We start from the raw sequence: 12,358 nt of genomic DNA, 5'->3' as shown, positions 1-12,358 counted from the left end.
GCCCAACTTACGACTTCTTAACCAATAGCCCGTAAGCCGCATGACGGTTTGCGCTTGGTTCGCGAGGAAAGATAAATGTCAAGTTTCCGCGGATAAATACGAAATTTTGAAGATAATTACGAAGATCGGAAAAAATAGAATATCTCCATTTTTATGCTAGGGCGGCTTAAGGGCAGAAGAGAAAAGCGTAAACCGACCCTGGAGCCAGTATATAAGGAGTCCTAGGCGAGAGGCATGAGGAGGGACTTTTTCACAGCAAACTTAGCACCTAGAGCGATTTTAGGCAATTTTCCGTTTTTATTATTCGAGCTGCGACTGCCGTCTTAGGGTTTTAGAACTAGGAATCTCTCCGACAGCTCTCGTAGCCCAGACACTTACCTTGTTGTAAACGCTCAAACGCAGATTCTGAATAAGAACTATCTTGCTCTCTTTTTCGATTTCTTATTTTATTATTGTTCTCGTTTTGTGTTTTGATTGCTTGGTGTGGTATTAGCAGATATCTGGGACCTCTGAGAAATTAGGGTTCTCCTACTTTCCTAATTTAAACGAGAATCGATAGTGCGAATTTCGGTTCCCACAGTTTGGCGCTAGAAGGAGGGGGGGGGCACGGATCAATCTAACCCGCAAAAGCCACTCAACGATCAGGAACGATAAGCAAGACTCAACGTGCGCAAACGTCATATCGTTCAAGGGGGGAGCAACGGTCGATCGAGCCAAACCTCGAAACGATCTCCTTGTTATCGAACTGACGATCCGAGATATCGATGTCGCTAGGGTGGTAATATGGGGAATCCCAAGAGTATCACAGGTGTGTTACGCCGCAGAACAAAAACAAAAAAGACCAGACCTCGAAACCACTCCTAGAAAAGAGAGAAAAATGGCTCCGACCAGGGTTCGCGAAGTCAAGATTCGGCTGAACTCTTCTGGCAGTCTCGTAACATCGCGGCCCTAGAGGAAAAACGCGAACCAACTTGCGAACCTGTGGTCACAGTCTGTCTCGACGAAGCATCTCCGGAACAATGCGTCGAGATCGGAGCCAATCTCCGCGAGCCTTTGAGGACAGAGCTCATAACCTGTCTAAAAAAGAACCTCAATACTTTCGCATGGGCCGCGAAAGATATGCCAGGGATTGATATTAACATAACGTGTCACGAATTAAATATCGATCCGACTTTCAAACCCGTCAAACAAAAAAGGCGGAAGCTAGGACCTGAACGGGCTTCTGTGGTCAACGACGAGGTCGAAAAATTGCTTAAAGTCGGGTTAATAACGGAAGCGAGGTATCCAGACTGGCTCGCCAACCCTGTAGTAGTCAAAAAGAAAAACGGAAAATGGCGAGTTTGCATGGATTTTACAGACCTAAACAAGGTCTGTCCAAAAGATAGTTTCCCCCTGCCACACATCGATCGATTAGTAGAAGCAACGGCAGGAAACAAACTTCTGTCTTTCATGGACGCCTTCTCAGGTTACAACCAAATTATGATGAACCCTTACGATCGCGAGAAGACTGCGTTCATTACCGATCGCAGAATCTATTGCTACAGGATAATGCCCTTCGGCCTTAAAAACGCTGGCGCAATTTACCAACGACTCGTGAACCGTATGTTCTCTAAACAACTCGGTAAAACGATGGAGGTTTATATCGACGACATGGTCGTCAAATCCCTCCAAGCAAAGGATCACGTATCACATCTCGAGGAATGTTTCGTGCTGTTAAATTCCCATAACATGAAGCTCAACCCGATAAAATGCAGGTTTGCCGTGGCATCAGGGGAATTCCTCGGCTACCTAGTCACATTCCGCGGCATCCAAGCTAATCCAAAACAGATCAACGCACTGATCGAGATGGCTTCGTCGAAGAATAAGCGGGAAGTCCAAAGGCTGACCGGTAGAGTTGCGGCACTTAACCGGTTTATTTGACGATCAACAGACAAGTGCCTGCCTTTCTATGATGTCTTACGGGGAAATAAAAAATTCGAAATGGGTAGAGGCAGATTCATACGCAAGTATAAAAGATGTCCAAGTCGAAAGTTTCATATGGAGAAACATCATCTGTAGGCATGGAGTTCCTTAAGAAATCGTAACCGATAACGGATCTCAGTTTATCTCGACCCGGTTCGAGGCTTTCTGCGAAAAATGGAAGATACGGCTTAACAAATCAACGCCCAGGTACCTGCAGTGTAATGGACAAGCTGAAACGATTAATAAAACCATTCTCGACGGACTGAAGAAACGCTTAGAGGCCAAACAAGGCAGGTGGGCTGACGAACTCGAGGGAGTCCTCTGGTCCCACCGTACCACCCCGAGGCGAGCAACAGGAGAAACCCCTTTCGCTCTGGTGTACGGAACGGAATGCATGATTCCCGCAGAAGTAGAGTTTCCCGGTGTTCGAAGAAGATTACTTCCCGAATGAGAGGAGCTCAACAACGCAATGCTCCTCGACGATCTCGATCTCATTAACGAGCGCCGAGATCGAGCGCTCATCCGAATCCAAAATTACCAACACGCAGCCGCAAAGTACTACAATTCCAACGTACGGAATCGCAGATTTAATCAGGGAGATCTAGTCCTTCACAAAGTCTTCCAAAACACCGCTGAACGAAACGTGGGAAAACTCGGAGCAAACTGGGAAGGACCCTATAAAATCAAAAAAGTCGTCCGACCGGGCTCCTACGAAATAGCCAACATGCAAGGCATAAAAATTCCAAGGACCTGGAATGCGATGCATCTCAAAAAATACTATCACTAAACAAACAACCTCACAATGACCGAACTACGAGACAGCTTGATCTCCATAAGGAGTACGTAGGCAGTTTGTCGAAAGTCAAATTCGGCTGTCCCCCCTCATTAAAAAGGGGGGGGGGGGTGGATACGTATACTCGTATACTCTCAAACTCGAAAACATCCGACCGTGACTTCGATGTTTCCGACATATCTTAACCAAGCAAAGTATCTTTTATTCGCAAAACATTTTCAATATTCGAAAATAAATCAGCCGTTAGGGATAAGCAGCCTTTGGCATCGCGAGACGTCGCGAGAGATGCCTCGAGGGTTACTTCTTCCGAACGACAAAAACGGACACTCCGTCAAAAAATGATGAACATTTTAACACATATCTTGCGCAAAAACTCTAAACGACGGAATCTGCCGCCAAGTTCGGTGCTGATCACATCGAACTCTTGAACGTCCTAAACAGACATAGCCATCTCACGAAGATGACTCTCGTACATCCGACACAAGGATAATAGCGCTATAAAAGAAACCCGAAATTTTGGTCCAGCACTCCCGGTTGGCTTAAAAATTGTCTCCGGAGAGATGCTCGATTCATATCTAACAAGTCATATAAGCAGAGAACCTATCGCAGACTTTAAATCGGTACGAATCAGGTTAAAATCGCGACAGATAAATCGATAGCCGGCTAGTCACCGCATAAAATCTTAAAACCAAAAGTAAACCTAGGTCTTGCCCTAAACCCAGCGCACTGGTCTCTAACATCTCAAGGCATGATATCCAAAAGATACGAGATCCCAAAACCATGCCACTATGTTTATATTCGACATCTTCAAATATCCCGCGAAGTCGATATCTCGCGGAAAAACTCTCAAAACAGATCTCGAACAAAACATTTCACATCGAAGAAGGATATGAGACGACAACTCATCACCCTTCTTCCACGCCATACGAAAGCTTAGGAAAAATGCAACTCGATCATCTTGTCATAAAAAAGCCGCAGAGCGGCAGGGATTCAAAGCCACATACGGCCAGTCCCGAAACACGAAATAAAGTAATTTAAGGCCGAAACATCAAACATAAAAAAAATCTCCCGCAAGAGATCTAACCAAAGTCATCCTCAGAGCTCACGGTTCCTCTTCACCCATCACTTTGTTCTAGTCTGGAGCCGCATCACCTCCGCCTTCTCCGAGCACCGGATCTTTTCCCTCCGGGCCTACTAAACACGTCGGAAGAAAGCACATGGATTTCAGGTCAGCTAGGATGAGATCAAAATCTCCATCCACGACTGCCAAATCTCCCTTGCAGCCGGACAGTCGGGCCTCTTCGGCCTCTAAGGTCGGAGGAGTCTCGCTTTGGAACGACTGAACCACGGCTATCCCGCCCTCAATTGTCGCCAAGGCTAAATCCCTGTTCCAGATGCATTTGAGAGAGCCCAGAATGGTGGAAATCTTTGACAAGCGAGCTTGAAACTCAGAACGAAGAGCGTCCTTGGCCTCTCGAATCCCGCGGCTCGCTAATCCTGCATCGCCCCCGATCTGACGCTGAAGACGACGCACCTCCGAAGATTTGGCCTTCCTGGCTTTCTTCTCCTTAAGCAATGAACTCGCCGTCTTCTCGAGGTCCCTCTCGAGCTCCCCAATCGCGACCTCAAGTTTCGACACTTTCACGGAGTGAGAATCCTTGACAGCCGTCAGCATGGCCTCGGTTTCAGACCATCTACCCTGCAGCTCCAACAACTCCCCGGCAAGACGACTGGTCTCAGAACCGCACTCGCTGATCATCCCGTCGATCAACGACATGAACTGCGAAACGAGAAGAAAGTTAGGGATTCTTTGTCTTTTAGAGAAATATGTAGCAATCAATAAAGTAAGTGAGCGACAAACCTTTCCGTGAAGCCCCGACACTATGCTCGAGTCTCCTTGCTGCGAAGATTCCCCGTCACAGCCCTTGGTAAACTTCCTCTTCCGGCCCTTAGGCTGAGCAACCGGAACAACACTAGGAGCACGCAGCGCTAGAACGATCTCCTTCCTGGCCGGCGGAGGAGGCATAGAGTCAGCAGCCCTCTCCTTATCTTTGACGAGAATCGGAGTCGTGGACGATACAGCAGGTAAAGCCGAAGCATCCGGAATGACCGAGCCTGCGAGAGTTCCCGTATCTCGCGGAGTTACGCCCTCGGTCCCATGACCCGGAGCAACGGCCAGTGCAGAAGAGGACGGTAACTCGGCGCCGGCTCGAACCTTTTCTTTCTCGGCTTGGCGACGAACTAATTTCTCTCGAAAGGAGAGATGGTCGGCAACGCAAGCCGGCGCTTTGACCAGAGAAGTCGGAATCGGTGCCGGAGAGGTGGCCTCTCCCATCTCCACATCGGAACTTCGCTTGTCACCATGGGAAGAAGACATGTTAAAAAGAGAAGATTTGGAGCTAGAGAGGTTTTGGAGGTTTGAAAAAAGGAAGGTGTGGAGCAAATGAATGCAAGAGCTCACTACTTATAGAAGTATGGGCTCAGAATTTTATATTTTTTAATAAACACTTTCTCGAGAATTCTCTTCCGCGGAGTTTGACGTAAACTTCGTTCAATACGCCTAGTTTTGCCAAAATCGTCAAACCGCCCGCTAGAGTCTCGACTCTAACGAGCTGGGGGGCTAACTGTTGGGGTCGAAAATGGTTACGACGAAGTTAACGTCCAAATCCCCGAAGAAGAAAACGTAGAAACCTTCTTTGACAAATACTTTTTCGAAATAGATTCTTCTTTACGAAAAACTTTGCAGAAGAAACGCGAGTCATCGGACAAGAGCTCGAAAAGGATCGTTACGCAGCAACCGAACGCGTGTTTCGCTTGGTCGCTGCATAGCAATTGAGCTCGAGCCAAATCTCGGTCGCTACGTAGCGACCGAGCGTCCGTTCTGCTCGGTCGCTACGTAGCGACCGAGCTCTTCCGAAAAGTCGATACGACATTAGTCCATGCATTCTCGTCTACCCTTCGATGCTATCTCCCGAAGACCATAGCGAACCCATTTCACGTTCCCCGCCATTCTAAGTTGTCGATCAAACTTTACCGTAAAAACCGCGGAAAGTTCGTTCTTTATCGAAAGAAGCCGTAATAAACCCTTCGACTCGGAAGACGGCCCAAAGGGACCTAAGACATGACTCGAGGCCCAACTTACGACTTCTTAACCAACAGCCCGTAAGCCGCATGATGGTTTACGCTTGGTTCGCGAGGAAAGATAAATGTCAAGTTTCCGCGGATAAATACGAAATTTTGAAGATAATTACGAAGATCGGAAAAAATGGAATATCTCCATTTTTATGCTATGGCGGCTTAAGAGCAGAAGGGGAAAAGCGTAAACTGACCCTGGAGCCAGTATATAAGGAGTCCTAGGCGAGAGGCATGAGGAGAGATTTTTTCACAGCAAACTTAGCGCTTAGAGCGATTTTAGGCAATTTTCCATTTTTGTTATTCGAGCTGCGACTCAATTAGGTTTTTGCCGTCTTAGGGTTTTAGAACTAGGAATCTCGCCGACAGCTCTCATAGCCCAGGCACTTACCTTGTTGTAAACGCCTAAACGCAGATTCGGAATAAGAACTCTCTTGCTCTCTTTTTCGATTTCTTATTTTATTACTGTTCTCGTTTCGTGTTTTGATTGCTTGGCGTGTGGTATTAGCAGATATCCGGGACCTCTGGGAAATTAGGGTTCTCCTATTTTCCTAATTTAAACGGAAATCGACAGTGCGAATTTTGATTCTCACATCAATCGTTCCCATACTTGTTCCCTTAGCTTTGGAACTGGATCACCATATACAAACGTAAGATAAACCGTTTTCCCAAGAGCCACTGCTTCCACATCGATCATTCTATTACTAGAATATAAGACCTAGACCTGATGATCATTATTGTAATAAAGCGCTAAACCACCACTCCTCCCCACTGGATCTACTGTAACCAAATTATCAAATCCAAAGTGTGCTTGAAAGTCTTGAACAAATTCTGAATCTTGCTTTGTTTCTGATAAAAATAAAAAAATTGGTTTATGTTTATGCCATATCTCTCACAGATAGCTTATGGTCCACTTGCTTCCCATACCTCCTCGACGATTCCAACTAAGTATTCTCATTAAAAAAAATATAAAGGAGCTCCGAAAGCTAGCTAATTTGGGTTTAATGATACCCTGAAATCCAAGACACCAAATAACAAAGAAACTCCAAAATTTCGATACTGCCATCATAGTAGACGTCTTCGAAAATAAAATAATAAGACGTTGCACTACTCCCAGTAAAGCCCTTAATGCCATCTCTATCTCACCATGCTGCATCTTAGCAATACGAGCCAGTGTATAAACGACACAAAACTCTCTCCAGCAAGAAGTCTTATTAAACAATTTAACATGTGCTCGTTGCCATATCTTCTCCTTCGTTTCGAGTGTTGATATTACGTGTATACGCACACCAATTAACCTAATGTGTATACTACCACAATCGAATGGTATGTCGATGTAGCACTTTAGGATCGAATCCACAGAGACCAATGATTACACTTTATTTCTATAGGATCAATATCAACGTAAAACAATATGGGGATTCTAAAGTTGATTTCGTAACAAGCAAGTAAGAGATTGATTTAAGGTTTTTCAGATGATTAAGAATGCTAGCCTAGGGTGGTTTGATCGGATGTTAAACAAGTGTGAGCCAAACAATTATTCAAGTTCAATTAAGAGTAAGTCCAGAACTCGGATCACCAAGGTTGAATCAACCCACTCTCGTGGTATTGATTCCCTTGCAAGTCGGTCTTGATGCCTAAACTCTCGTTTGGATCAAGACGCGCTAGCAAGCTTTAGAGATCAAGTCTGATATGTTCACAATACACCCTAATATCTACTCTCACTGACTAGGGATGCAATGCTCATTCATAACAGATCTAGCAACATATTACACGGTTAATGAACATGTTAAACCTAGGATCTAACATTAAGCGGCCAGTGTAATGCAAGCATTAAGAATAATTATGAATGAAGATAATCAAGGGATTCAATTATCTATGTTTAACTCACGGATCTAACACCCTAACACTAAGCAAGTGGATTACTCAGCCATGGACAGAGAAATCACAGAGATAACAGATGAAGAAAACATGTTTGAATTAATAATAAAAAACAAAGAGGGTTTAGAAATCTTCTCCAAATGATGTAGAGATTCTTCTCCCTTAACAAGAGTACAATTTTTCTCTCTCAAAAATCTCTCTAAAAAGTAACGTAGAATGTCTAGAATAATAAGAAAATATATATTGCAGGTCTCTGGCGGCTGCATGAGAAAAATGGGGAAGCCCTAGGTAAAATCCCGAAATATTTGGAAACTTCCTTAAAAATCTCAGCCGCTGGAACATGCACGTCAGACTGCTCCGCACGACTTTTCTGCGTGAAAAACTCTAAATTGTACTCTTTTTCTCCTCTTTTCTTCCAACTTGTCTATCTCTCATCCAATGCAACTCCAGACCTGTAATGACTCAAAAAGGACTAGGAAGACTCGATAAAGACTTGAAAACCAATTTAAAAGCATATATACAAGATGCCAAAAACACCATATATCAATTCCCCCAGACTTAGATCCTTGTTTGTCCTCAGACAATGTCAAGTATTAAGAACAAGGAGAAAGGTTTGAAAGTGTGGGAACTCTCCTATTCCCAGCAACCATAATTTAACCACGAATCTCTGAACCATATAAGCAGTAAAACTAGGATAACACACCCTTGCCGGAACCCCACTGACTGCTGTTCAAAAATCGGCTCTATACTCTATATCTCAAACCTGAAAAAGCAACACTATCGAGACAAAACTCCCTACATTCATTTAAGAGTAGCGTGAGCTTCCCATCACAGGTACTATTTAGAGTAGACGGGCTAGGTGTTAAACAGGATATTTAATGGTGGAGTTAAGAGTGTTTAGTGGCTATCATTTCATTGTAGAGGATGCAGGATATCACACAAAATGGCAAGATAGGATAAATCCATTGATGTCCACAGCCTCTACTCGTTTTTGCTTTATCTGGTGCGACTGCTCCGTTTTGGATCAGCCATCTGGATGATCAGATCATCTGTCTGCTCTCCAATTTTTTAACTTGGTACCTACTCTTTTGCTCGACCTTCTTGGTGGCTCATGTTTCTTTTCTTTCTTCCCCTTCTCCATCACCTTTTTTTTTTTTTTTTTTGAAGAACTGATATGGTGATGTGACGAAGAAGGAGGTAATACATGATGGTTCTGAGTGCCACTGGTGGTTCTGATTTCGCTACCATTCTGGTTCTCCACCCCTGCTCTTGCGCAGTTCATTGGTTATGGAGCGGTTGCTCCCTTAATTTGCTTATTCTCCTTTCTGACTGAATTTCTACAGCAGTAACGAGTAAGAGACTGCGTTGATCATTTCCTCTCCGACCTTTTTGCACATATCTGCACATATGACACTGAAAAACAAATGCATGAATGTGGAATAAAGGCTAAGGTGCAGGGTGGGAACTAGCTAAAGATGAGCTAGCCACTCAGGATCAGCAAGATGGATAAAAAGGATAAGAAGTCCTGAGTGTGTTCTCGTTTCCCTGATCTAATGCCCATAACAAGAAGAATTTCAGTCAAGATTAGGTTCAAGTTAGGTGGAGTTAAGTCTACCCAGTGTAACCTGATCGGCTGAGAACTTCTGGAGAATCTAGTGAGATATGTCAGGGTGTTCCAGGTCCACATGTGTCTTTCGCCACCGCCAAGGTCATTGAATAAGATAACTAAAGCACGAGGTGGTTAGTGATCAAAATGGAATAAGGTCCTAATTTCCACAAAGTTTTGACTGACTCGACCATAAAAACTAACTCAAAACAAAAACAAAAGAAAAAAACGAGTTAGTAAACGACGAAAACCCTCCCCCAGACTTACTTCACAACGTCCCTAGTGTGAAAATAAATCAGAGTGAAGGTGAAAACAAGAATAAATATTTTTTTTTGGTGAGATACTTACTTGAGTGGAGCGGACGCTCCACAAAAATTTGGGGTGTTCCATCGCAAGATCTCCGCCTAGAGCAGTCGCTCCTTCAGCAACCCAAATTTTTTTAAGTATCTCGGATTTTTCTGCTTTTTGACCTGAGACTCAATAAACTAAAACGGAAAATAAGCAAACAAAAACAAAACCAACTTATATTTACACTTACCAGTGGGTTGCCTTCCACCAAGCGCTTGGTTTAAGTCATTAGTTTGACTTGGTGACCGTGATCAGTCGGGTTAATCATGAGGGCTTGTTCCAAAACAAGCTCCACAATCAGACATGTTCAACTTCAGAACTCTGCTCAGCAACCCCTTCACAATAACTTCTCCTTTCTCTTTCAGCTCGTGTGTGAGAATTACTCCAACTTTAGAGAAAGGTTTATAGGTACCCTTGCACTTTACCTCATACTCAACGGATTTCTCATCATACTTCCGCGGTATCAAAGTCATCATAGGGTCATCCCTGACCCTTTTCTTCTCGAATTTTTCTTTCACCTTTGCATTCCCACTGAGTTTATTTGTATCAGTGTGAGGATCTCCATCCAGGACTTCTTTGATCTCACTCTTTTTACCAAGTTCCTTCTTAGGAAAAATTTCCAGATGTTCTCCACTAACTACAGAGATGCAAGAGGCGTAGCGGATATGTGATATGGTTGGGATAGCCTTGTAGAAAACCTTCTTGTTGATGTTGGAGAAGGAGACTCTCTTATTAGGCATGTCCACGATTGCTCCTACTGTAGCCATAAATGACCTTCCAAAGATTAAAGGCATCTCATGTTCCTTGCTCATCTCAACAACCTGAAATTCTGTATGGAGAGTACAGTTCCCAACTTGGACAGGAAGGTCGCGAATTGTGCCATAAGGGACTGCCATGGAAGAGTTTGCAAAAGTCATAGACACCAGAGAAGGCTTAACATCAACAATGCCCAACTCGTCTACAATCGCTTTTGAGACAAGGTTCACACTAGACCCAGAATCACAAAGAGCTTCCTTGAATTTCACTCCCGCAATGGAACAAGGAAAAACAAACTTTCCAGGGTCATCAACCTTAGGCAGTACCTTCAGCGATGGTGTCAGTGCTTCAGTAAAGAGTGCCCTAATATCCTCCTGAGATTCTCTGCAATTTTTGAAGAATATATGCAATGGCCGAATCTCCCAAGCATGTTCAAATGAGATATTTTGAGGAAGCCTTCTTACCATCTTCCTAAACCCAGCCAGCTATTCTGCACTAATAGGATCCATCAGATGTTTAGGTGGATTTGGATATGGAACCTTAGGAACATAGACTCGCACTGGTGGAATCTCAATAGGTTCGTCGGGAGCAGTCACTTCAGAACTAGCAGGCTGCTATGTTCTCTCTTCTGCGCCTGAAGCAGTCTCAGCAGACAGTTGCTTTGGTTCTTTTCCCTCAGGTTTCTCACATCTCAGCTCTGTTTCATTACAGTGCTCAACCCTAGGATTCATCGCATTCTTTCCTGAAAGCATACCTTGCTGCCTCTTAACACTCTCAGCTGTTTGAGCAAATTGAACATCAATCCTCTTTATGTGGTTGCTCACAATATCATACTTTGTATTCAGCTCGGTGAACATGTTGTCCATCCTGGTGTTGATGTCTGTAAAAACCTGATTCAATGCCTTGCCCTGAATATGCATACCCTGCAACATCATCTGGTTGACTATTCCCGACAGCTGGAACAGCTTGCCGATTGCTCTGCGGTTGTCGCTGGTTGTGGTTCTGAATCTGCCTGGCCGTAGCTTGCTCCATGCTGAAGACGTGCCCTTGGTTATTTTCAGTAGCTGATCAACCTTGGCAGTCAGCTCATCTATCTTCTGGGTGTCGAAACTGTTCCCTTTTTTGGAGCGATCGCTCTCCTCGTTCTTATTGGCTGAGGTAGCAGCCATGTTCTCAATCAGCTCAAACGCTCCATCAGTGGTCTGAGTCATGAAGTCTCTGTTGCTGGCAGAGTTCATAGCACTCTGAAATTCCCAGTCAACTCCATCATAGAAAATTTCCAAGAGGTAGTCATCATCAAATCCATGGTGAGGACATTCTCTGCGATAGTCATCAAAGCGCTCCCATGCGTCGCAGAAAGGCTCATCAGTGAGCTGTCTGAAGGAGGTGATCTTGTTCCTCAATGCAGTTGTTTTCGTCTTAGAGTAGAAATGGTTGAGGAATGTTGATCGGACCTGTTCCCATGAAGTGAGAGAGCCGGTAGGGAGGGAGTTCAACCACCGTGTAGCTTTTCCATTAAGAGAGAATGGGAATAGCATGCATTTGATGTAGTCTGGTGGTACGCCATTCGCGCTAGTGAAACTGCAGACTTTTTCGAAGCTCTCAATATGCTCCATTGGAATTTCTGTAGAGAGACCAAAGAACACCTTTCTCTGTACTAGACCGATCAAAGCAGGCTTGATCTCGAAGTCCTGCCTAGTGCAAGGTGGAGGAACTATGGCAGAACGAGTAGTAGGGATGTTGCAAGGAAGGTTTCTCTGCCCGTTTGAAGCAGTATGCGCCTGTTGTTCCTGCTGCTGTGGAGCAGCTTGTTCCTGCGCTTGAATGGTTTGCTGCAACTGTTGCATCTGCTGCTGCATGAGTGACATTGCAGCAATAAG

At 44.4% G+C, this 12,358-nt stretch overlaps 1 non-coding gene across 1 annotated transcript; it reads left to right on the top strand.

Moving 5' to 3' along the window:
• Window positions 1-11,777: 11,777 nt before the first annotated feature.
• LOC125593675 lies at window positions 11,778-11,884 on the top strand. The gene has a single exon (XR_007329575.1). It is a non-coding gene; the product is annotated as a small nucleolar RNA R71 (small nucleolar RNA).
• Window positions 11,885-12,358: the final 474 nt, after the last annotated feature.

Source organism: Brassica napus, chromosome C9, assembly GCF_020379485.1.
Source record: "Brassica napus cultivar Da-Ae chromosome C9, Da-Ae, whole genome shotgun sequence".
Taxonomy (NCBI): Eukaryota; Viridiplantae; Streptophyta; class Magnoliopsida; order Brassicales; family Brassicaceae; genus Brassica; species Brassica napus.
Note: the sequence above shows the minus strand (reverse complement) of the source record. Positions and strands in the feature narration are given on the sequence as shown.